This window comes from Cupressus sempervirens, chromosome 4 (genome assembly GCF_028749045.1).
Source record: "Cupressus sempervirens isolate cs-2001-9-10 chromosome 4, ASM2874904v1, whole genome shotgun sequence".
Taxonomy (NCBI): domain Eukaryota; kingdom Viridiplantae; phylum Streptophyta; class Pinopsida; order Cupressales; family Cupressaceae; genus Cupressus; species Cupressus sempervirens.
In genome coordinates, this window is record NC_143121.1 from 360,019,863 (window position 1) to 360,046,677 (window position 26,815).

Here is a 26,815-nt window from a genome sequence, read left to right on the forward strand (position 1 = left end):
GAGATGTTTGAAGGTCATTTATGTTGGAGGGTGAGGAATTTCGACTTGGGTTGGATTAGGAAGGTTTTAAGCTTGCTTAGGATTGTGCAAATGATTAGAGGATCGATTAGGATGGTTTAGGATTAGCTTAGGGATAGGCAAGTGGATGACAATAAATGAGGGTGGGTGAAGAAGGAGATATTTGTTAACTTTAGCTTGGGTTAGCAAGTCTTAACCCATGTTTAGGGAATGTGACAAGGTTAGGAGGGGATTAGGATTAGGATTAAAGATAATGATTGACATCTTCTAGAAGAGTCTAGGCTTTGGATGAGGATGAAGACTTTCTAGAAGAGTCTAGAACTTCCTAGGATGAGGATATAAAAGGTTTTTTAGAAAATAAATAAAGTTTTATTTATTTCAAGGGTTTGGGTTGAGGAGATATTTATTAAATCATTTTTAATAAACATGAGGATTAATATTTAATCTTAATTAAATATTTTGAGTTGGGATTAGGGATAGGAAATGATGGGATTAGCCTTTAAACAAAATTAAAGAAGGATTATAAGATTTTGGAAGAGGTTAGTGGTCTTAAGGAAATTGGCCAAGTTTTGGGCAAAAAATAAATAAATAATTTATTTTAGAATTTTTGGTCAATTAATTAATTAATAAGGAAATAATGTTTAAATAAGATTTAAACATTTTTGGAAGGGATTCCTTAATTAAATATTTTTAATTAAGATAAAGGGATTTAATGGCATAAAAATAAATAAATAAATTAAATAATTAATTAATTAATAAATGATGATGTCATCAGGGATTTTTTCAGAAAATAAAAATACTTTATTTTCTAAAGGATTTTTAGATGTCTGCACTAAGTTCCACATGTTCTTGATTTTTTAAGTAATAGTTTTTATTACAATGCTTGCTAAGTTACAACATATTGTTAGTGTTAATCGAGTGCCTATGTGTTAACTAAGTAATAGTGGTTTCAACAGATTTTATGTTTTATATTGACATCTAAGAGATCTAGGATTTATTTTGGTGGTAATTGATTCACTCCTCCCCTCTCATTTACTCCTCTTATATTTCCAACAATTGGTATAAGAGCTTTTGGTGCTGGCAGAGAAGGTTTCAAGGACCTAAGCTAAAGACCAGGATGTCTTATAGAAGAGAGATTCCCCAGTTGAAAAGAAATAACTTCGAGGCATGAAAAGAACTTATGAAGTTGCACTTGACAACCATCAATGATTCAGGTTTGAAATATTTGGACAATGCTTACAAGGCTCCTACTAGAACATTGACTATGGAGGAGATTGTTGAAAAGAAAAATGATAGCATTATGGTGATTGACATTGCATCAACTCTTAACTATGTTGAATTTGATGAGGTCAAAGGATGTGCTACTACTCATGACATGTGGACCAAATTGAAGGATATCTATGGAGGTGATGATAATGTGAAAAGAGCCAAGGCAAAAAGCTTGAGAGGTTAGTTTGATCAAATGAAGATGAAAGAATATAAAAACATTGCAAAATATGTTGAGAGAATCAAAGCTACTGTCAATGCAATCAAAGCCTCTAGAGGAAAAATCAATGATGTGATAGTGGTAAGCAAGGTACTTAGAATCCTTCTTCCTATCTATTCAATTAGAGTGTCTTCTATTCAAGAGATGATATGTGATCCAAACAATGAGATAACTTTGGATGCTCTAGTGGGAAGATTGACAGCTTTTGAGCTAGATAACTATGATAATTATGTTCCTAGTTCTAGAAATCTTGAGTTTGAATTTGAAGCCAAGCTATCACTCAAGAAGAAAGCTACAAAGTCTAAAGGCAAACAATTTGAAAGTGACGAGGAATATAGTTCTAACAGTGATCTTGAAGCCATTAAAGCATTTCTTGCAATAAGGTATCCCAAAGGCAAAGGAAAGTACAAAGGTAAAATTCCTTTAATCTATTTTTCTTGCGAAAAAGTTGGTCACATTGTTGCAAGGTGTCCAAACATAAATGCAAAAGATGAAAAGAAGAACAAAAAGTATAAAGGCAAGAAGGATTTCAAGAACTTCAAGGACTACAAGGATAAAGGTAAGAGGTCTCGTTTTATGGCTAAAGATTCAAATAGTACTGATCATGATGAAATGGTTTATGTTGCTGTAAAAGATGAATATGATGCTGAAGAAGATAAAATGGCACTTATTTCTCATGTTAGAAAAAATGATACATGGATTATTGATAGTGGTTGTTCTCATCCTATGACTGGTGACAAAACAAGGTTTGAACATATGGAACACTATGATGGTGGATGTGTAAAATTTGGAAACAATGAACCATGTTGCATAAAGGGAAAAGGTTGTATTTGTCTAACCAATGAACTTATATGTGATAATGCTTATTGGGTTGAAGGATTGAAATGTAATCTACTGAGTGTGAAGGCCAGAATTGAATAACATTGGATTCAAGGTAGAACTCATGAATGTGAAGGCCAAGCTACTAGATGGAAAAGAAAATCTAGTTGGGTCTGGTAACCAAACAAAAGGTAACTTATGCTACCTAGATCTTAGTGAAAGTTCATGTTTCATTGCTCAAGTAGAAGAAAGATGGTTATGGAATAAAAGTTTGTGCCATGTGAACTTTGATAACTTGGTGAAGATAAGCAAAAAGAAAGAGTAAAAGGTATTCCTAATATGAGGAAACCTGATATGGGTCTATGCAAAAATCGTCAAATTGGTAAGATGGGCAAGACAAGTTTCAAGAGTAAAAACTATAATTCTAGGGCCCGTTTGGTTGTTGGAATAGGAATAGAAAAGTTGGAATATGTTTTCCATTTTCTGTTTGGTTCATCACTTGGAAGAGGGAATAAGAATACATATTCCCATTTTTCCTCTAAAATGAGCTTATACCCATCCCAAAAAATACCTATTATTGGAATAGCCATTCCTATTCCAATTATTACATGCCTATTCTTCATTCCTATGCTCGCGACCAAATGGGCCCCTAAAGAAGTCTTTGAGCTGGTTCATATAGACCTTTGTGGACCTATTGGCATTGAGAGCTATAGTGGAGATAACTACTTTATTTTATTTGTTGATGATTATTCTAAAATAATGGTTGCAATGTATCTAAAAGTTAAATTTGAAGCTTTTCAAAAGTTTAAGTGGTATCTAGCAAGAGTAGAGAAGGAAACATGAAAGAAGCTAAAATGTTTGAGGTCATATAGAGGTGGTGAATTCATTTTCAATGAGTTTTGCATTGAAAGAGGAATCAAAAGACAAGTATCAACCCCTGGTACACCTCAACAGAATGGTATAGTAGAAAGAAGGAACAAATCAATCATGGATTGTGCAAGAACCATGATGATAGAAAAAAATGTTACAATCAAATACTAGAAGGAAGCAATCAATATAGTAGTTCATACCTTGAACATAGTATAGTTGAAAAAAGACTCAAATCAAACTCCTTATGAAAGATGGTATGGTTACAAACCTAATGTAAGTTACTTGAAAGTATTTGGTAGAAAATGTTATATTTTGAAGGAGACTACGAAAGTTAAATTTGATGTCAAAAGACACCATGCACTTGAGAAGATCATTGGAGACAAGTTAGATGGAACAATGACAAGGAACAAACTAAAAGGTATATGTCTACTTACTAAATTTGAACCTAGATCAATTAAAGATGCTTGGGATAATGAAAGATGGATTGAAGAAATGAATGAAGAGATAGAATAGACATAAAGGAATAAGACCTATACTCTTGTTCCTAGACCCAAGGATAAGAATATAATTGGCACAAAGTGGATTTTCAGAAATAAGCTAAATGAAGATGGAGAAGTTTCAAGAAATAAACCAAGGCTAGTATGCAAAGACTATTCTCAAGAGGAAGGTATTGATTATGATGAAATTTTTTCTCCTTTTGCAATATTCAAAGGTGTTAGGACCTTGCTTGTTTATGCTTCACATAAAGGATTTAAAGTTTATTAGATTGATGTGAAATCTGTATTCTTGAATGGAATTATAGAAGAGGAAGTCTACATAGAGCAACCTAAAGGTTTTGTAGATCCTAGCAAAAAGGATATGGTTTGTAAACTACACAAAGCATTGTATGGTCTCAAACAAGCTCCCAGAGCTTGGTATGAAAGATGTCATAACTATTTGATGAAGATTGGTTTTAATAGGATAAATAATAAGAACAACCTATACATCAAAGAAAGACCAAACAAAAAGATTGTGTTGGCAGAAATCTTTGTGGATGACACATTGTTTACTAGAAATGATAATTTGTGAAAATCTTTTTCAGAGGAAATGAGTAAGGAATTTGAGATGTCCATGTTTGGAGAGATAAAATTCTTTTTTTGGAATGGAGGATTCAAGACTAGTTGGAACACCCATGTCTATTGGACATAAGCTCTCCAAAAATGATGATTCCAAGGAAGTAGATCAGACTACATATAGATCAATGATTGAAATAGTATAATACATAGTGCATACAAGGCCTAATATTGCTCTTGCAGTTGGTATGGTGGCAAGATTTTTAGCTAATCCTAAAGAAAATCATATGATGGAAATAAAGAGAATCATGAGGTATTTGAATGGTACTGAAGATTATGGATTATGGTACAAGAAATGAGGCAATTTAGATTTGAAAGCCTTTACTAATACTGATTGGGCAAGAGGTGTTGGTGATAGGAAGAGCACCGGTGGTGGAGTGTTCTTTCTTGGTAAGAGACTAGTGTCTTGAACAAGTAAGAAGCATAATTGTGTTTCTTAGTCTATAGTAGAGAAAAAATATGTTGTAGCAATAGTTAATTGTTCCAATGTTGTTTGGGTCAAGTAACTGTTGGTAGTTATGAAGGTAGACATCAAGGATCTAGTGGTTATCTTCTGTGATAACAGAAGTGCAATTAATATATCAAATAGTCTTGTGATGCATACCAAGACCAAGCACATTGCAATAAAATATCATTTTCTGAGAGAATTGGTGCAAGACAACGAAGTGAGATTGAAATATGTGAATACTAAGGAACAAATTGCAAACATATTCACTAAGCCATTACCTAAGGATGCATTTATGTATCTAAGAGGTAAGTTAGGCATTATTCCCCTATCTAAAGCTCACTAAATGAAGTTTAGTGATGCATCAACTAGAGCATGTTGAAGATCAATCAAGTTGATGCAATATTAAAAGAGCAAATTAAATATGAATCAGTACATGAGGTACATTGATATTCATTGAATATCATCTTTGGCATAAGATGTCAAAGAGGGAGAGTTTAGTCATACATCAAAGAAATTTATGTATGTTAAGTAGATTTTTTTGTCGTATATCAAAAATATTCTTTTATTTGTCAGAGATGTCAAAGAGGGAGAATGAACTTGGTTTGATATCAAAGAGGTAGAGTTTGCTATCAAAAGAAGTTGTTGAAGACTATTTAAGAGTTTATTGATAGAGGGTGAAACTTAAATTAGAGGGAGAGATTGAAGTTAGAGGGAGTTCACATTGATAGAGGGAGTTCTCATGGATGAGAATCAGAGTGAAACTAAGGAAATTATCCTTACTACTATTTTTCTCTAAAAATTAATTGTATTATGACATGTTGTGTTGCCATCAATGTCAAAGAGGGAGGTTTTTGAAAACAATTGATCAATTGTTTATTATCTTTGATGTTACACAAAATGTCATATCTTTACTAGTTAGTGTATGTTGAGCTCACTTGGGTGATGAAGATAGTTTCCTATGTCTACCAAGAATTCTAGTGTTTGCCAAGTTCAAAAGACAATGTCTACCAAGTTCACTTGGGTTTCAAAGAGAAGTTAGCATAAGTTGAGTGTTAACCAAGCTCACTCAATTAATAAAGAAAAGTTGGATGGAACCAGTGCTAACCAAGCTCACTTGGTTACCAAAGGAAGTTTTCAAAGATGCAATGTTAACTGAGTCCACTTGGTTACCACAAGAAAATGATTTTTGAGTTAGTGTCTACCGAGCAAGGTTGGATAACAAAGGATTTTCTTGTTTTGGCATATTGAGTTTAATAGATTTGTTTGTTGGTTCTAGCCGATTGAGGAAATGAATATTAATTATTCTAAGATGTATTCAAGCTGACTTGACAATGTGTATGATATAAGGTCAAGTTGAGGATTGAATGTGTTTGAGTGTGTGGAAGAAGAGAATATGCTTAGAGGAAGTGAATTGGAAGGATAAGCAGAATATCTTTGAGGAGCTGCAAAGATAAATTTGATTAGGAAGGATCAAGTATTTGAGTAAGAATTGAGGTCTTAAATCATCAATATAGTTGCATCAGAAATCAATTTATATCATTGTTTCTCTCTAACCATTGTAGTAGCACTTATTAAATCTCTTAATAGAGTTGGCTTAACAACTATTTGTCAAATCCTCTATCAAGGTGGCATTTCTAGATTGAAGTGTCTAAAGAACTCTAACAAGGCCACTCCTAACATGGTGATTAAATCCTCTAATAGGGTCACACCTAATAGTGTGTTTTGTAACCTTTAACAAGGTTGGCTCCTAATAGGGCTCACTTCAAAAGAGTGAAATTTAGTAACTAGTTGCAATTGGTGGTTTTTCCCAAATTGGGTTTCCACGTTAAGTATTGGTGTCACTTGTGTTCATGCTATTTCTTTCATTTGTATGCAACTAAGTTAATTAAGGTTAATCATAGATAATATCTTAAGTTCTGTATTTACTGAGTAACAGTTGTTATTACACTGCTTGCTGAGTTATAGCATATTGTTAGTGTTAATCGAGTGCATGTGTGTTAATTGAGTAACAACAATTTCAACGGAGTTTATGTTTTGTATTGACATTTAGGGATATTGGATTTATTTTTTTTGCAATTGACTTACCCCTTCCCTCTTAGTTACTCCTCTTATATTTCCAACATTAGTGACATGTTATAATTTCTCATATGGGTTAAAAGGTGTAATAGGTTAACATATGATCCCTTTCAACCCATTTCATGACAACATATGTTTGTAGGGGTCCTAGAACCCCTAAACACATATAATAATTGATCGTATGGGTTGAAGGGCGTCATAGGATAACTTATGACCTCTTTCAACCCATTTCATGATAACATATGTCCCTAGGGGTCCTAGGACCCCTAAGGACATATAATAATTGATCTTATGTTTTGAAGGGGTTCATAGGATAACCTATGACCTCTTTCAACCCATTTCATGATAACATATGTCCATAGGAGTTGTCCCTAGGGGTCCTAGGACTCCTACAAACATATTATAATTGATCGTATGGGTCAAAGGGGATCATAGGTTAACCTATGACCCTTTCCGACCCATTTCATGACAACATACCTAGGGACATTATTATTGAGCTTAAGGGTTGAAGAGGGTCATAGGTTAACCTATGACCCCTTTCAACAAATTTCATGACAACATATGTCCCTAGTGGTCCTAGAAAGAACCCCTAGGGACATATTATAATTGATTGTATGGGTCAAAGGGAGTCATATGATAACCTATGAACCCTTCTGATACATTTCATGATAACATATGTCCCTTGAAGTCCTAAGACCCTTAGGAACATATCATAATTGATCGTATGGGTTGAAGGGGGTCATTGGTTAACCTATGACCCCTTTCGATACATTTCATGAGAATATATGTCCCTAGAGGACCTGGGGACATATTATAATTGATCGTATGGGTCAAAGGGGGTCATAGAATAACCTATGACCCCTTTTAACCCATTGCATGACAACATATGTCAATTGAACTTATGGGTTCAAGAGGACCCATTTCATGACAATATGTGTCCCTAGGAATCCTCGAACCTCTAGGTACATATTATAATTTATCATATGGGTCGAAGGGGGTCATAGGTTAACCTATGACCCCTTTCAACACATTTCATGAGAAATTATGTCCTTAGGGTTCCAAAGACCCCTATCCATATTATAATTGATCATATGGGTCAAATGGGGTCGTAGGTTAACCTATGACCCCTTTCAAACCATTTGATGACAACATAGGTCCATAGGGGTCCTAAGCCTTCTAGGGACATATTATAAATGAATGTATTAGTTGAAAGGGGTCATAGGATAACCTATGACCCCTTTTGACCCATTTCATGACAATATATGTCCCTAGGGCTCCTAGGACTACTAGGGACATATTATAATTGAATGTACATGTTGAAGAGGGTCATAGGTTAACCTATGACCCATTTCAACCCATTTCAAGAAAACATATGTCTCTAGGAGTCCTCAAACCTTTGGGGACATATTACTATTGATCATAAGGGTCAAAGGGTGTCATAGGTTAACCTAGGATCCCTTTCAACACTTTTCATGACAACATATGTCCCTAGGGGTCCTAGGAGCCCTAGGGACATATTATAATTGATCATATGGGTCAAAGGGAGTCATAAGATAACCTATGACCCTTTCCATAAATATTTCATGGCAACATATGTCCCTAAGGGTCTTAGGGATATATTATAATTGATCATGTGGGTCGAAGGGGGTCATAGGATAACTTATGACCCCTTTCTACACATAAGAAATTATATTATATTAAATAAAATATATTTATTTAATAAATTATAAAATAATTCCTAATACTATGTTAATATTATATATTATAGTACATATATTTAATGATATATTTAAAATTCTATATTCGTATATATTTAATATTACATAGATAATGTTTATAATACTATAGATAATATAGAATTTACTATAGATACTATATAATACTACATAATAATATATAGTAAGTTATGATCCTAATATACTATGTATTTATATTTAATATTTAATATAATATAATAATAATATTTTTTATATAATATATAATATATAATAAGAAAATAAGAAAAAATAATATTCATTTATTATTATATCTAAAATGTAAAACATATATTTAAATGTAAAACAATAGGGTCCCCAAAATGTAAAACAGTAGGGTCCCCAAAATGTGACATAAGGAGGGACATGGAGAGTCCTAGAACAACATGTAAAATAAACTCAACCCACAACCTTCTATCCCTGCTCAGAGTTACACATTGAAGCTACACAACTGATAAATGAAACCATAGAGTACACAAGGCCAAATGCAACATGTTTTAGGTGTAATTATTTCATTTCACTTACATAATAACCACAACATGCCTTACTATGAGGCCTTCTAGGTTGCGGCTTAAACAAAACAAGAAATATACAAAATTAGAGCCTTAGCTTGCATCTTCCATCTTCCCCTATCTTCTTATTCTGATCTTCTTACTACCTCTACCTATCTTTTTTTTGACATCTAACCGAGCTTCTTTTATAGCCAGCTAAGCCATAAGTTTGCTAGTCAAGCATTAATTATAGTTTAGGACCATACTTGGAAGAGTAAACAAACAAAACCCATCCAAATGGTTATAAAAAGCCACACACACTTTTTGATAGGTCTACATGTGTGTTAGGAGTTGGCTCCTAACTGTGCAAGATGCCATGTAAAAAATCAAAATCATGCTAATTAAATCACCAAATTATGCAAGGTGAAAATAATAGGGAAATAATACTGCAAATCTTAGCATAGAACTTAATAAATATCCAACATAAGAATTTGCGCACTTAGGAAAAGGATCTAGGATATGTCCTCAACATGATGACAACTAAGCATATCATGAAAACAAAAGCAGTAATGACTACTTCACAAACAACAGACTGGTACAGAAAAGTAGAAATATTTTTGGTTGATGCAAGATTACTTGAAGACCCAAGATGCTCCTACATTAGATACCTAGGGTTAATAAAGAACTGATGTCCACATCAGGCATGACTAACATTCTAACCCAAATCATAAAGATCCAATTCAACTTGCATAATCCATGAAATATCTTCAATTGGTTTGTCTTTCCACTGAACTAGGTACTCTAAGTAGTATTTTCCTCTAGTACTCTTATTTGACTATTCAAGATCCTCTCAATTCTATCTATTTTCTTCTTAGGGTAATCCAACCTACCTTTTAGATTTTCATTTGATTTAAAATAGTCAAAGATATTTGTAGTGTTGAGTATAGGCAAAATATCCATGTCTTTTGGTAATTCAACTTCAAAGGTATTTTCAATGTTAAACTTCCTTAGAATCTTACAAGGACTAAACTTTATCATTTTCACCTTACTGTAGGTACAATATGGAAATCTATTTTTCTTCAAGTGAATCATCACCTTGTCACCAAATTCAAAAGATTCAAGCCCCTTCTTCTTATCTAATCTCTATTTATATTCTAGATTACTATCTTCCAGGTTCCTTTTAACTTCCTCATGTAGATTTTTCATGAAATTTGCAAATTCTTCAGCTTCAACACTTCTCTGTCTCAAGTCTTAGGTTCCTCAACTTAGTATTTCCTTTAGGAATTGTGCTAGTAACTATCTCAAAAAGGTGTCTTCTTAGTGCTTCTATTTACATAATTATTGTATGTGAACTCTGATTATGCCCAAATCAAATCCCAATTAGTAGGTTTATCTACAACCAAACATCTCAATAGGCTACTTGGTCTCCTATTCACAACTTTAGTTTGTCCATTTGTTTCTGGATGAAAAGTAGAACTAAACTTCAACTCTATATTCGACTTCCTCCAAAGTGTCCTCCAGAAGTAACTAGTGAATTTAGTATCTCTATTTGAAATAATAGTTCTTGAGAATCCATGCAATCTCACCACTTCCTTAAATAATAACTCAGCCACATATACAACTTCATATGTCTTCATACAAGATATGAAATGAGCTATCTTTCAAAATATGTCAACTACCACTAAAATAGAATCATTCACTCTTTGAATTCTAGGAAACCAAGAACAAAGTCCATACTGATATCTTCCCAAGGCTTATCGAACACATGTAATGGTGAATATAATCCCAAATTTTGACTAGTTCCTTTTGTTGTTTGACAAATTTCGTAACTTCTTACTATTTTCTACACATATTTATATATCTATGGCCAAAAGTATCTATCTGTAATCATCTTTGTTGTTTTATCAATCCCAAAGTGTTCAATAAGTCCACCACTATGCTTTTCATTTATGATACTATCTCTCATTGAACCTCTAGGTATGCACAACTAAATTCCCTAAAACAACTTTTCTTCCTGAATGAAATAATCAGTGGACTTGCCTCTCATCATCTGTTCTTTAAAGCTTTCTAAGGTTTTGCAAAATTAGGACCAGTTTCATACAAATGGTTCAAATCATTAAGACCCAATACCTCAATTCTCATTTCTGTCAGCAAATTCCTTCTTCAACTCAAAGCATCAACAACTTTGTTTGACTATCCACTCTCATGTTTCAAAGAAAAGGAAAAGTTCCCTAAAAGCTCAACTCACTTTATATGTCTTTGATTCAACTTATTCTAACTTCCCCAAATACTACAAAGTTGTATGGTCAGTATCTAACACAAAATATTTAGGCATTAGATAATGTCTCCATTTCTTCAAAGCTTAAACACTAGCATATAATTATTGACCATAAATTGAATATTTTATCTTAGCATCATTCAAATTATTATTAAAGAAAGATAAAGGTCTTCATTTTTGACTTAAAACAACTCTAATAACACTTCCACTAGCATCACATTCAACTTGAAAAACTTTACTAAAATTAGGCAAAGCTAGGATATGAAATTATGAAATCTTATGTTTCAATGTTTCAAAACTCTTTTGTGCTCCATGTGTCCATTTGAAATAATTTGTATCTCCTCCAATAGTTTTAGTCATAGCATTACAAATATAATTGAAAATTTTGATGCACTTTCTATAAAAAACTTGCCAATTGATGAAATGATCTCACCTCTCCAACATTCTCAGGTGTAGGCCGATCAAGAATAACTTTCACCTTCTTAGGATCCATTTTCAAATGATCAACTAAAATAACAAAACTGAGATACATAATTTTTTCCTTCATAAATGAACACTTTGTCAGGTTAACCAACAATTTCTTCTCTTTCAATCTCTGTAATACGTGTCTAATATGCTCAAGATGCTCTACCTTAGTCTTACCGAATATCAAATGTCATCCATATATACAATCACAAATTTACCCAAGAATCTCTTCAAAACCTCATTCATTAATCTCATAAAAGTACTAGGTGCATTAGTTAAACCAAAAGTTATAACCAACCACTCATACAAACCTTCATTAGTCTTAAAAGTAGTTTTCCATTCATCCCCTTCTCTAATTTTGATATGTTGATAGCCACTTTTCAAATCAATCTTGGTAAAAAAATTTGGTCCACCCAAATTATCCATTATGCCATCTATCCCAGGCAAAGGGAGTCTATATTTCATTCTTATCTTATTTATAGCTCTAGAATTAGTGCACATTCTCCATTCCCCATTCTTCTTAGGTGCTAACATAGTAGGTACTATACAAGGACTAAAACTTTCTTTGAGTAGACCCTTCTCAAAAATTCTTTCACTTGCCTATTCAATTCAATCTCTTCATCAGGTGTCAATCTATGTGGTGCTTTATTAGGCAAACTAGCTCCAGGTATCAAATTCATATAATGACTTATACTATTCATAGGTGGTAAACCATTAGGTACATTATCATAAATTATGTCTTGAAATTTTTCTAGCAAGGATTCAATCTCAAGTACATTCTCTAACTCATCTTGTTTCTCAGTCTTTCTAGGAATCAAAGAAAAATAAACATTTTGTTCATTCATATCTCTAAAAAATTGATTACCTTCAACCAAACATACTTCAATTGTGGTACAATGATTCTCCCTAGCTTTCTCTACCAAGGGCAACACTATTTGTTTCTTTCCATCTACCCAAATAGTATATTGATTTGATCTACCATAATGTAAAGCTTATTCATCATACTACCAAGATCTACCCAAAAGAATATGACAAAAATCCATAGGCATAATATCACACAAGATTTCATCATGATAATTCTCAATTTTGAATTTAATAAGGCATTGTTCACTTACAAGTAACTTATGCTCCTTATAGATCTATGCAATATGATAGGGCTTAGGATGTCTCAATCTCTGTAACTATAACCTGTTATCCAACTCCTCAGATGCCAAATTATTAGAACTTCCACTATCAATGATTACCTTGCAACATTTTCCATCTACCTTACATATAGTTTTGAACAAAATTCTTCTCATAATAGGTTTTCCATAAATCTCCTCATTCAATAAGATTCTTCTTAGCATTGAATACTCACCATTTTTAGGTTCATTAAACATTTCAACAACTTCTTTGCAAGCCAACGAGCTTCTACTATTACCTCTAATCTTCTTTCTAGAGTTAGTATATTCAAATGCCCTCTATCATTATTCTCCATATTTATAACAAGTACCTTTTTCCCAAGATCTTTCTTCCCATTTTCTACCATTATTTTTCCTAGTACAACTAGTATAGCTACCTTTAGTGTAGTTACCCCTTCTACCAACGTGTCCTTCCTTTCATTTTGATTTTCTTTTATCTTGCATTGCATTTTCAGATCTTCTACCTTCTCCATATGTTATTCCTCCGCTTCTCAAAAATCTGCCACCTCTTCCTCCCTATCTCCAATCATGTTTCTTTTCTAATATTTCTTTAACCTTCAAAGCGTATGAGTATGATTCTTCCACACTATCCATCTTAACATAGATAATCTCATCCTAATTTGATGTCCTTAAACCATTTAGGTACCTTTCTACCTTTTCAACTTCATCATTTACATGTCTAGATTTGATATCCAATTTGTAGAATTTCTCAGTGTATTCCTTCAAACTCATGTGCTTTTTCCTCAAATTTTGCATCTTTTTCATTAATTTAACTTGATAATTAGTAGGGAGGAACTTTTTCTTCATTTTCCCAATCATATTTTCCCATGTCTTGATCTTTTCTTTTTCTCTCTTCTGTCTCTCAGTTTGAAAATGATCCCACCAAAGTGAAGCATGACCCTTCAACTTAGTGATTGCTTTCTTAACCTTCTTATTATCAAAAGTACCTTCATACTCAAAGTATTTTTCCATCTAAACAATCCAATCCAACACAACATTAGTATCAAGTGTTCCATCATAGCAAGCAACTTCAACAATAGGTTTAACATTCACCTTGGACAAAACTCTCAGGAGTCTTTCTTCATCTTGTTCAACCCTAGATTCAGGATTAGGATTTGGTGCTACTTCTTCATCATCACTAACATCTTCAAGATATACACCTCTTCTATGTGATGTATCCATAACTTCAAGTCTCAATGCAATTTGCCTCAACATGTCCATAATAACATTATCTACATTTCATCTTCCATGAACCATTTGACAATAGTTCCTACAAGATTGTAATTTTTTGCAAGTTATTGGCTAGATTGCATATCTACCATGCTATAACAAAATTCACCAAGGTTCTCCATGATCAAAGACATAAGAAATAACCCATTTTGATACCACCTAATGTAGGAAGGGATAGAACGAGTCCTACAACATGTGAAATGAACTCAACCTACAATCTTCTACCCCTACTCATAGTTACACATAGAAGCTACACAATTGACAAATGAAACCACAAAGTACATGAGGCTAGATGCAACATATTTTAGGTGTGATTATTTCACATCACTTACGTAATAACCAAAACATGCTAATTGTGAGGCTTCCTAGGTTGTGGCCTAAATAATACAAGAAATGTACAAAATTAGAGCCTTAGATCATATCTTCCAGCTTCCCTTGTCTTCTTATCCATTTTGATCTTCTTACTTCCTGTACTTGTCTTTTCTCCTACATCTAACCAAACTTTTATATCCAGCTAAGCCATAGGTTGACTAGTCAAGCATTAATTATAGTTTAGGACCATACTTGGAAGAGTAAACAAAAAATCTCACACAAATGGTCATATAAAGCTATGGAAAATCATAGGTAGGTCCACACATGTGTTTGGAGTTTCTCCTAACTATGCAAGATTCCACATAAATAATTGAAACTGTGCTAATCAGATCAACATGTTACGCAAGGTGGAAACAATAGGAAAACATGACTTCAAAGCTCAACACAAAACTTGAGAAATATCCAACATAAGAATTCACACACCTAGGAAAAGGACCTAGGATAAGTCTTCAACATGATGACAACTACACATAACATGAAAAAAAAAAGAATAAATGACTACTTTGTCAACAATAGATTGATATAGAAAACTAATTTTGGTCGATACAAGATTTCCCAAAGATTGAAGATGCTCTTGCATCAAAATATAAAAAAATTGTTGAAATTCTTTAGAATAACTGAGAGGGGGGTGAATCAGTTATGCAAGGTCTAGATAGCTTAGTGAACCCATATTAATAAAACATTTTCATCATGCATGCATTTATTAGATTATGTAATCACTTAAACTTGTAGGTTACTATCAAATTAATTTGTAGAAATGTAAACATGAAACATAATAGATTTAATAACACATTTGAAACAATGATTTAATGTGGAATTACAATTTGGCAAAAACCACCAATAACATGCTACTCATTCTCACTCTTTTGAAGTGATGCCCAATGAAAGGCCAACCCTGTTAGAGGTCACAATACACATTGTTAAATGTGACCCGGTTAAAGGATTTCAATCACCCTGTTAGGAGTGAGCCTTGTTAGAGGACTTTAGATCATTCACTTGGAATGTCACCCAATTAAAATATTTACAAATGGTTGTTAGGTCAACCTTAATCCAAAGGATTTACCCTAGACTGATACAATGATTAGAGAGTAACAGTAAGGCTTGATTTGATAACAACTTACAACTTCATTTGTAGATTACAAATCTTTGTTTTAGTCCTCCATTCTACTTGGTTTTCATACTCTTTAGCTCTAATAGCTTGTTCACTCTTCAAGCATCCATGACCTTAATCCTTCTTACTTTGTTTACCAATGTAAACTCTTCTCTTAGGTCACTGAATGAAGCAAATACCCTAAACTCCTTGTCTTCCTGAGGTTCTCACACATGACTCTTGCTTATGACCAACCATCTCTATAAATAGAGAATTAAGATATTTTTCCATTCATCCTCCATCATCCATTTTAGGGCTAGGTTAGATTAGATAGGATTCAATGAATCTACCCCTCATTTCATTTCATTCCCTTCTAGAAACTTCTCCTTCAATCCTCTTTGAATTCACCTCAAAATGGTTTATCTTGAATTCTATGCCACCAGCTCATCAATCTTATCTTCCACACAATTCACACAATCCAAGAAATCAAACTTGTTAGCTCAAATTCATTGAATTCTTGATCTTTCTCATCATGCTAACACTCAACATTAACTAGCTTCTGATGCTCGTCACATACTACGTTTCTCAGCATCCACTGTCAAAATACTTGGTACGAACTAAAGTTTACTAGTGCTCAGCATCAACTAAGCTTTACTCGGCTTACACTGTTTCACTCAGCTTACACTGAAATTGACTTTGCTCAATTATAACTAATTTTTTGCTTGGCTTGCACTATTTTTTCTCAGCACCTACTGCCAACTTGGTCAAGCTCGGCAAAATTTTTTTGTTTAACTTGTTCTTCTAAACTTACTCAGTGTAACCAACCTTTGCAACCTTAAGTAAATTATCAATGCACTATAATATCACTGTCTTAACTAATCCTTGTACTCTTTTTCACATCATAACTCAACCTTTCCTCTAGGTGCTATTGTTACCTCATTTGATAAAATCCTCTTCATCAATCAAACAAATGATAGTTCTTAAATCATATAAGAAATTGTCTTACCAACAAGTAGCAGGTTTGACATCAGTGACAAAACAATGATTGAAATATATTTATCATACTTGTATCAATCTATTTTCAATAATCTCTCTCTTTGGCATTGATGGAAAACCAAATTGGCCAAACTTAATCAGTATGACCAATCAGAATACCAAAAAGAAACTAATTCCTTGTATTGAAATCTCTCCCTCTATCAACAACTTTCATCTTCTGAATAGGTTACAAAAAAATTGTTATGATCAACAAAAAATCAACTCATCCTTATGACTCCCTCTTGATCACTTCTTATATCTCCCTCAGCTTTATCTCCCTTTTACTAGGTAGATGTAATCAACAAGTACACTTGTACACTTTTTCCTTCTAAGTAGATATTCCATAGTTCTATATCATCTATATCTGGATTTGTCCCTTTGTGATTTCCTGAACTCAGTACACTTTTCTTGTCAACAATGCCAAAGACATGTCATCTACATATGCAGATATGAATTTTTTAGTTTCTCCTTTGCCACCTTGCTTGTGACTGATTTATAGCTCCTACTCTTTGATTACTTTTGGCAGCTCCTAAAGTAAGATCCACTCCATCAACGTGTAATATATGTCAATCAACTTGTTTGATGTAGGGCACTCCTCATGCTTCGTAGAGAGTCTTTGATTGGGGTATCAGCCCTAGTTTACCTCTTAGATACTCATGAGCATCCTTAGGTAATGCTTTTGTGAAGATATCAACAATTTGTTCTTTGGTGTTGACATATTCCATCTTCACCTCTTTATCTTGAACTAATTCTCTCAAGTAATGATACTTGATTGCAATGTGATTAGTCTTTGTATGCATCACAATATTCTTTGATATATTTATAGCACTTGTATTATCACTATAAAGTATCACAGGTTCAATGATTTCCTCCTTCATACCGTTGAGTAGTTGTTTGATCCATACAATGTTGTACAATTTACCGCAACAACAACATATTCAGCTTTAGCAGTAGATCGAGAAATGCAATTTTGTTTCTTGTTCGTCCATGTAACCAACCTTTTGCCTAAGAAAAATTCTCCTCCACTGGTGCTCTTTCTGTCATCAATATTTCTAGTCCAATCAACATCAATATAAGCTCTCAATTCAAATTTCTCATTTTTCTTGTAGTATAGACTATACTCCTCTATTCCTTTTAGATATCTCATTATTCTCTTTACTACCATCAAGTGATTCTCCCTAGGATTAGTAGAGAATCTTGCAACTATCCCTACAGATAATGCAATGTTAGGTCTTCTATGTACTGCATATTGTAATTTACCAATCATAGACCTATATAATGTTTGATTTACCTTAGCTGAATCATCATTCTTTGACAATTTATGTCCTATCACCATAGGTGTGCTTACTAGCTTGAAATCTTCCAATCCAATTTTTTTTAGCATCTCCTTAACATATTTTGACTGAGTGATGTATATACAATATTTCATCTGATGTACTTGCAAACCCTTAAAGAACTTGATCTCTCCAAACATAGACATCTCAAATTCTTGTTTCATTTCATTTGCAAAAGCATTACATAGAGTATCTTGACCTCCAAATATGATATCATAAAAAAAAATTTAGATAATAAAATACCTTTTCCTTTCTCTGTCTTCAAGTATAGATTGATGTTATCATCAATCCTCTCAAATCCAATCTTTACAATATAATTATGAAGTCTCTCATACCATGCTCTTGGTGCTTTCTTCAAACCATAAAGAGCTTTGTGTAGTCTACATACCATGTTTTTGTTGTTAGCATCAAGAAATCCTTCTGGCTGTTCTATGCAAACCTCTTCCTTCAATATACCATTCAGAAATGCAAACTTAACATCCATTTAATAAAATTTGAAACCATTGTATGTAGAGTAAGTAAGCAAAGTTCTTACTCCTTCTAGTCTTGCAACAGGAGTAAATGTTTCTCCATAGTCTATCCCTTCTTCTTGTACATATCCTTTACAGACTAATCTTGCCTTGTTCCTTGTGACTTCACCATTTTCATCTAACTTGTTTCTATATACTCACTTGGTACCAATCACATTTTTGTCTTCTGGTCTAGGAACTAGAGTCCATGTCTTATTTTTCTCAATTTGTTCAATCTCTTCTTCCATGGCTTTACTCCAATCCACATCTTCTAAGGCATCTTTCATTGACTTGGGTTCTTGCATGCTCAACAAGCATGTATCATTTCTTAACTTGTTCCTTGTTATTGGTCTAGCATCTTTATCACCAATGATTTGTGTAGTAGGATGATGTCTCTTGACATATTTAGACAATCTTGGTTCAGCTTTGACTTCTACATTTGGTCTCTCAAAAACTGAAATACTATGTACCTCTCTGTCATATAGTTCAACATCTCTTTCATGTACACTAATTTTAGAATTAGAATGTGCCTCAACTTCATTTTGTAACTCGGCACCTGAATGTAACTTGGTTTCTAAATGCAACTTGGCATTCATAGTATGTGATTTGATAGTCACTGGAACTTGCTGTTGGTTTGGAACATGATTTACAACATCCTCTTCAGTAGGCATACCTTCATAAAAGTATACAAATGATTTGTATTCTTTTGGTTCCTTCGTAGGTTTAGCCTCATATACTTTTGTATATTCATCAAATTTCACATTTGTACTTTCCACAACTTTGTTAGTGTTAGTATTTAAACACTTATAAGCTTTACTTCTTGTGGAATAACAAATAAATATACCTTCTTCACTTTTTTCATCTAGTTTACCATTCCTAAAATCTTTAAGAATATAACAGTTTCTTCTAAATAACTTAAAATATTTTACATTTGGTGAGTATTCATACCATAGTTCAAAAGGTGTTGAATGAAAACATTTCTTGACTTATACACAGTTCAAGGTATAGACAACTATACTTACAACTTCTCTCTAATATTTCAAAGCAAAATTTTTCTCCATCATGAGTGTCCTAGCATAGTCCATTGTAGATTTGTTCCACTTTTAGCAATTTCATTTTGTGGAGGGGTTCTGGGAGCAAATGTTTGTCTTTTGATTCCTCTGTCATTACAAAACATCTCAAACTCATTTGATGTAAATTCTTCTCCTCTTTCAGATCTCAAACATTTCAAATTTTTACCTATTTCTTTCTCAACTCTTGCTAAGTACCACTTAAACATTTGGAAAGCATCAGATTTTTGTTCTAGAAAACATAGCTGTCATCATTCTAGATTAATCATCAACAAGCAACATAATATACTTATCTCTTTTGTAGCTTTGCACTTCAATTGGTCCACACAAGTTAGTATGAAAAATCTCTAATATTCCTTTAGAGGTATGAGTCTTACTCCTAAAACTTGACTTTGTCATTTTACCTAACTGACATTGTTTGCAAATTATATTGTCAAACTTTTTCAACTTAGGAAAACCTTTGACTCTTCTCATGTTACTAATACTAACCAAGTTATCAAAATTAACATGACATAACCTCTTGTGCCATAGCCACACATCATCAAATTTTACAACTAAACAAGTGGCATCCTTTATATCAAGGTAGAATAGATTACCTCTAGTTTGATCACCTTTTCCAATCAATTTTCCATCAGTACCATATATCTTAGCAATTTTGTTCTCAAACTCAACCTTACAACCCAAATTATTTAGTTGTGACACACTCAACAAGTTATAGTTAAGTCCTTCAACATAATAAGCATTGTCACATAAAATATTTTCTATGAGCTTGATAAAACCTTTTCCTTTTATTAGACATGGTGCATCATTACCAAACCTTACACTATTTCCATCATTATAATTCAAAGTAATGAACTTACTTATTGGTTTAAAGAATAATTTTGATAGTTGAGTGTCAATACACTTAACCATTTTTCACTATACATGCTAAGCAAAGAGTAGGAGCCGAGACGCAGTCATGTGCTAAGCAATCCAGTTTCATCAAGTGCCGAGAGATATCAGGTGCCGAGTGATACAGTTTTGTTTAGGTGCCGAGCTATCCAGGAAACAGCATGTGCCGAGCATCAGTAATGCTTCATGAGCCGAGTAACTCAGAATATCAGCATAAGAGTTTATAATTGCACAAACTATGATGTAAACCATTTTTGTAGCTGACACAAGGTAAATCTCAAAAGATCTAGAGATAAGAACGAATCTTTTTACTTTTCCTATGCAATCTACATGCAACCAATTGGAAAATTGGAAAGGCATGCAACCAATCAGCAAAAGGGAAGTATTGAGTGAGAAATTGAGATTCAATGTGGATCGTAGATCCATACCTAACCCTAAGTCTTTGAAGTCTTTTTAAGGAAGACAAAAGTCTCACTGTAACAAGGATGAGGGAGAGAACAGTTTTAAGAGGAAAACATAGTGGAATTCAGTAAAAGGAGACATAGAGGGTAAGAGAGAGAATTCGATATTTAGTTGATTAGAACAAAGCAAAGGAGATGAACAGAAATTAGATCTCAGAGGATCAAAATCAGAGAAAGAGCCAGAACAAGTGCCTGCATTCAGCAATCAAGGATTGCAAACTATCAGGTTTATAATACCTAATACTCTCTTACCATTGTATTAGAAAGGAGACCCTATGTAAATAGGTTGGCTTAACAGCTATCTGTAGATCCTTATCAAAAGGTGATTAAATCCTTTAACAGGGTGACACTTCATGTAAAGTGTTTGTAAATCCTTTAACCAGGTCACTATTGACACAGTGTAAAGCCTCTAACAGGGCAGACCATCAAAAGTGGTTGAACAATATTGCTGTAGTGATTTTGTGGGTATCATCCCCACCCCAGTTTTACCTTCTTATTTTTGAAAGGTTTTTGGGTTACCAAATTCCAGTGTTATGTGTTGTTGATGCATGTATTAGTTTCATGTTTATTCGATGTGTTTACATGCATGCAATTTACTTTTAGTTAAAAGTTTTATTGGCTAAAGTGTGATAATTCTGATTCACACCCCCCCCCCGCCAACCCCCCCCCCCTCTCATAAGTATTCTTTCCATATTTGAATATTCCAACAATTGGTATTAGAGCATCAAGGTTCTCACAAGAAGAAGTCTAACAACTTGAAGAAAAAGATCTAAAGATGGAAGTCTTCAAACTTGGGAAGATTGTTGACAATCAAGTGATTGATGTGCAACTGGCTCTACACAAAGTAGAGGAAGCAAGGGAGGAACTGAGAAAATCCTTTAAAAAAAGAAAGAATTTAGCCATAGCTGAAAATGAGATAAACTACAAGGAGATTGATACCACAAATATATTTTCCAATGGAGACACTAAAGAATTTGATGCAGCAATCACAGAACTGATGGAGAAAAACAAAGTTCAAGCAAATGAGATAAGATCTCTCAAGATGGAATATGAATCGCAAGCCATAATGTTATGTGAAATCACTGAACAAAAGAAAAGAGCAGTTGAAGACAAAGTCATGATGGAAGATGACAAAAGAAATCTTGCAAACAGATTGGAAGAAAAGAGTACTGAATTGACAAGGATCTCAAACATGCAGATGGATACACTTGCCCAAATGATGAACCTTCATCATGAACTCAATATGAAAGACATTGAGATCTCTACACTAAAGATGTAGAATGACTTGAGAAGAGAAAAGGAAATTTCAGAGAGTTTCAACAAACCCAATGAAGCCATCAAGTATTTTGAGCAATTGCTAAAATTCCCAAGATCAACCCCTGATACATCAAGACTTGGATACAATAGCACTGAAGTTGGAGAATCATCAAAGAATGCTGAACAAAGAAGCAATAAAGGAAAGGATTCAAAACCCACATGTCATTACTGTAATAAGAAGGGGCATACTGCTAATGTTTGCAGGAGTAGGAGAATCAATCAACCAAACACACATAAAAGAAAGAGTTACTGTCACAAGAGCAAAATGCAAGGACATATGACACAAGATTGCAGATCCAATGTCATAAGAACACAAAGATTTGATGGACATTGTCATAATTGCAAGAAATATGGACATAGGGCATTTGAATGCAGATCAAAGCCTATGTGGACATCAAATCAGCTAGAAAAAATAAAAGGGAATGGAAGTCATTGGGATTACAACACTAGGTACAGTTGTCACTATTGTCAGGAATATGGACATATACCCCAAAATTTCATAAGAACACATTTCAGGGGAAACTATAAAAGATGGTTGAGTCAAACCACATGTTTTAGTTGCTTGAAAACTGGTCACATCAGTAGGAATTGCCCAACAAGGTCAAAGGCACCAAGTTCTGAGTTCAACAATGAAAAGGAAAAGATAGATGTTGAACACATCAGAAGTGAGATGAATAAGACATGAAAGAAGAAAGATGAGTGCAGCACATCAAGTGTAGAGATCACTTCACCTAATGGGTCAAGTGATCACACTTCATCTAATTAAGCAAGAATGGGTGTGTGGGACTGATATACTAAGTTATATCATACATCAGTTCCAAGACATAGAAGAACTGCAAAGAAGAAATTAGCATAAGAAAAGATGCTAAGTCAAAATTGAGAGTCTTGCAAATCTTCCAAAGTTGTCTTCAGGTGCCGAGTTTCTAACAACAACCGAGTTGATAGTTGATGCTGAGATGTGAAACATAATGGGTGCCGAGTCATGTTGAAATCCTTCAGGTGCCGAGTAGATAGTTGTTAGCACACTAAGCATTAATTGCTCTATTTTGAAGGGTACATAGGTCAATTTTTGATCATTTCTCACCATTTAAATGCAAAGCAAAGACAAAAAGAGCTCAGAAGATCAAGGGCAACTTAAAAGCCATTTGCAAGGATTTCCATAATGATTCAACACGAGTTTCATTGATTTGAGGTATTTTACTTGTGTGCCAAGCTACGCAGTGTTTATAAACTTCTTTAAATTATAAACCCTAGTTTGGCAAACAATGGCATCTGGGTCTGGAACCACTAAGGGAAAAGAGAGTCATGAAATACAGTTGGTTAGTAATGAAGTCAAGCAACCAGAGTTCAAGCCCATTCCAGAAGTTGCATACAAGAATGATCTCGCAGGTGCATTATCTGTTATTTCTGATAAAGTTGTCATGGTCCAAGATGTTTGTAGATGTTATAATTGCAAAATTGGAGCCATAGGAGATCTAGAAATTTATAATGCATATGACAAGCTATGTGAGAACAAAATACTGAAATATGAGTTCTCAATAATCAAGAGAAAGGGATTGACCAAAACCCTAGAGTTTCCAATTATTTTCAAAGCTAAATGGGTACCATAGTTTTGAGCAAAATACATGATGGAGCCTTTTGGTTAGAAACAGGGCCAGTGAAATTTACCAAGAAAACTGTTCATAGAGTTATTGGTATTCCAACCCTAGATCGGCCAAAGACCCTGCTTAGTGACAAAAAGGAAGTAATAGAGAGAAACATGGGTGCTAAATGGAACAATAGGGGAATGACTATTGATACAATCACAGAACCCCTACTAGATTTTGCTGTGAGAATCATTTCACACAAATTCTATCAGTCAAGCAGGTTAAACAGTGTGCCTTGTATATTAGTTGATGTTGCATAGAAATTGGTTAAAAAGGATCATACATATGATCTAGCAGAGCTCATGTTTCAAAAAATTAATGAGAATCTGGGAGCTATAAGGAAGAGCAAGGGAGTTCACTGCAAATTTGGATCAGTTTTGGTGTGCATGTTTTTCTATCTGATGAAAGAATTCCCTTCTGTGGGTAAGGTGAAATGGAATCCAGATAAAACAATTGTTGAACAGATCAATGGATATATTGAACAGATGGGTGATAATTTTGATGCCCAAATGATTAGCTACTTTGAGGACTTCAAATAGTCCATGAAACAAAGAATGAGGATTCCAGTCTCATTAACTGAGAAATATGAAAAAGACATTTGCTTTCTTGTAGATATTGATTATACTTATATATAGGCAATCATACCTAGAGTGAGATGGCTTAGGCCACTAGGTTATGAACTCGATATTGATCAAGCCTGTGCAACAATAATAGCTCTCCTTGCAGAGGAAGTTGACAAGAATGCAAAAGCCTTTGGAACTTATGATGTTGTAAAATCAAGGGTGGTAACAGATTTGAAGACTGCCTCAGCAGTAAAGAAGAAAGAAAAATTGGTAAGGAAAATCAAGAGAAAATTTGGTGTTGAAGGAGAAGGAACATCAGAAGAGGAAGAAGAAGGCATTGAAGATGAGGGAGATGAACCTCAAGGTTTGACTCAAGGGTTAGGAGAAGATAAAGAGGAAAGTGCTGAGGAAGAAGAATCCGAGGAAGCACAAGTTAGAACCAAGGTCACAAAAAGAAAGGCCACAACTCCTCCTGCTCCTCAATCCAAGGCAAAGAAAGTAGTTGCTCCTGCACCAAAGAGACCTACTACAAGGGTTGCAGCACAAAAAGCCCAAGAGGAGGCAAAAGAGAAGAAGAAAGCTTCAAAGAAGACTGCTGCCGAGCCAAAGAAGAAAAGAAAATTTGTTTCCCAGCCTCAAACAGATGAAGAGAATATTGAGTCAGAGGACAATAGCCAATTTCAAGTGGTAAGTCACAAACCTCAGACTGCCATTGATAAATTATGCTCAAAGATTAAGAATGATGATTTGAAAGGTTTAAAGAACCTAAATTTTTCTAAGCTCACCAAGGAGGAAAAAAATAAATTAGAGGAATCAGTGTATGCTATGATGGCTAATTATAAGCACACACCTCTAGAGTTAGATGAATCAATGCCTAAGGAATTGTACAAAATTGTAGAGGATAAATGGCATTTTTGTTTGCAAATGGAAAGGGAGATAAGGGAATCAACATTAGCCAGATTGTTGCTTGATTTGACTAAGGATCAAATAAAAAATGCAGTTAAGAGGCATAACAATAGATTCACCCCCAAACATAGAGCTTTTAGCATTTTGCAAAACAAAATTGAGGATGTAGTTACAAAGTCCACAAGATTGTGGAAGATAGTTTACAAGAAAATAGAAGATGTCTACAATGAAGAATATAAAGCAGAGGCAAGTGCTAGGAAAAAGAAGAAGGTTGAAGAAGAAAAAGAAAATGAACAAGTGGAGAAGAAGATTGAAGAACAAAAGGAAGATGAAGAGGCACATACAGAGGAGAAAGAGGAAGATAAAGATACAACTGAGCAACAAGATCAAAGTGTGCAAGACACACAACTAACAACTCCTAGTCCTCCTCATGCCATCATCACACCTATAGAGATTGTCAAAATCAAGGATGTTACAGACACTTCTAGTCCAAACATCAATCCATTAACTGCAAAAGATTTAGCAAAAATCCTTGACCAATCAACACTAGTAGTGAAATTGTGTTCAAGTCCTATATTGGTCAGTGTTGATCAATTGGAGAATCTAGTAGCTAAAACAAAGGTAGTCAAGGTGAAAACACAAGAACCACCTTCGACCATACAACCTACTAGTATTCTATTCCTTCCTCCACCACCTCTACCAAGTATAGTCACTAATACACTTCAGATGCTGAGTGCAGCAGCAGGGGAAGTCAAAGAAACATCTGAACAACCAGTAAGTTCAACCCCACCTATTGATCACCAAAAAGATAAACAAGCTGAAGAAAAAGATGAGACAAGTAAGAAGGAGGAGTTTGCAATACAAACATTGGTTGCATTACCCAAATTTGGTACTCCAACTCAGACTCTTCAGTAGCCGAGCACTGATAGGTTACCATTACAAATCAGGACACCAGGCTCGAGCTCATCAAGGGCAGTCAAGAAACTTCACTATGGAGTTCCTAAGCTTGATGAAGAAATAAAGATTCCACATTATGAATCCAACACTCTCACTAAAGAGGAGATCAATGAAATTCAGAGTGCATTGGATAGAAGAAGGAGACAAGAAGCACTAAGAAGAGAACACAAGCACAAGCATACCATGAATGAAATCAAAGACATATTCATAGAAGTTTTCAGCTTAAAGTCTCTAGATGAGTCAAGGCCAATCATAGAGCAACTATTTGATATAGTTGACTAGGTGACTAGTGAAGACCAGGATACAAACGCCAAATTACTTGAATGGTCAGAGAGAAAGTTCCAAGGCAAGGTAAATAAGAAAATATCCTGTGATATAGCACTATCACAAGTGGAGCTGGCTAAGAAAATTGAAACAGTCAAAACTGTACTTGGAA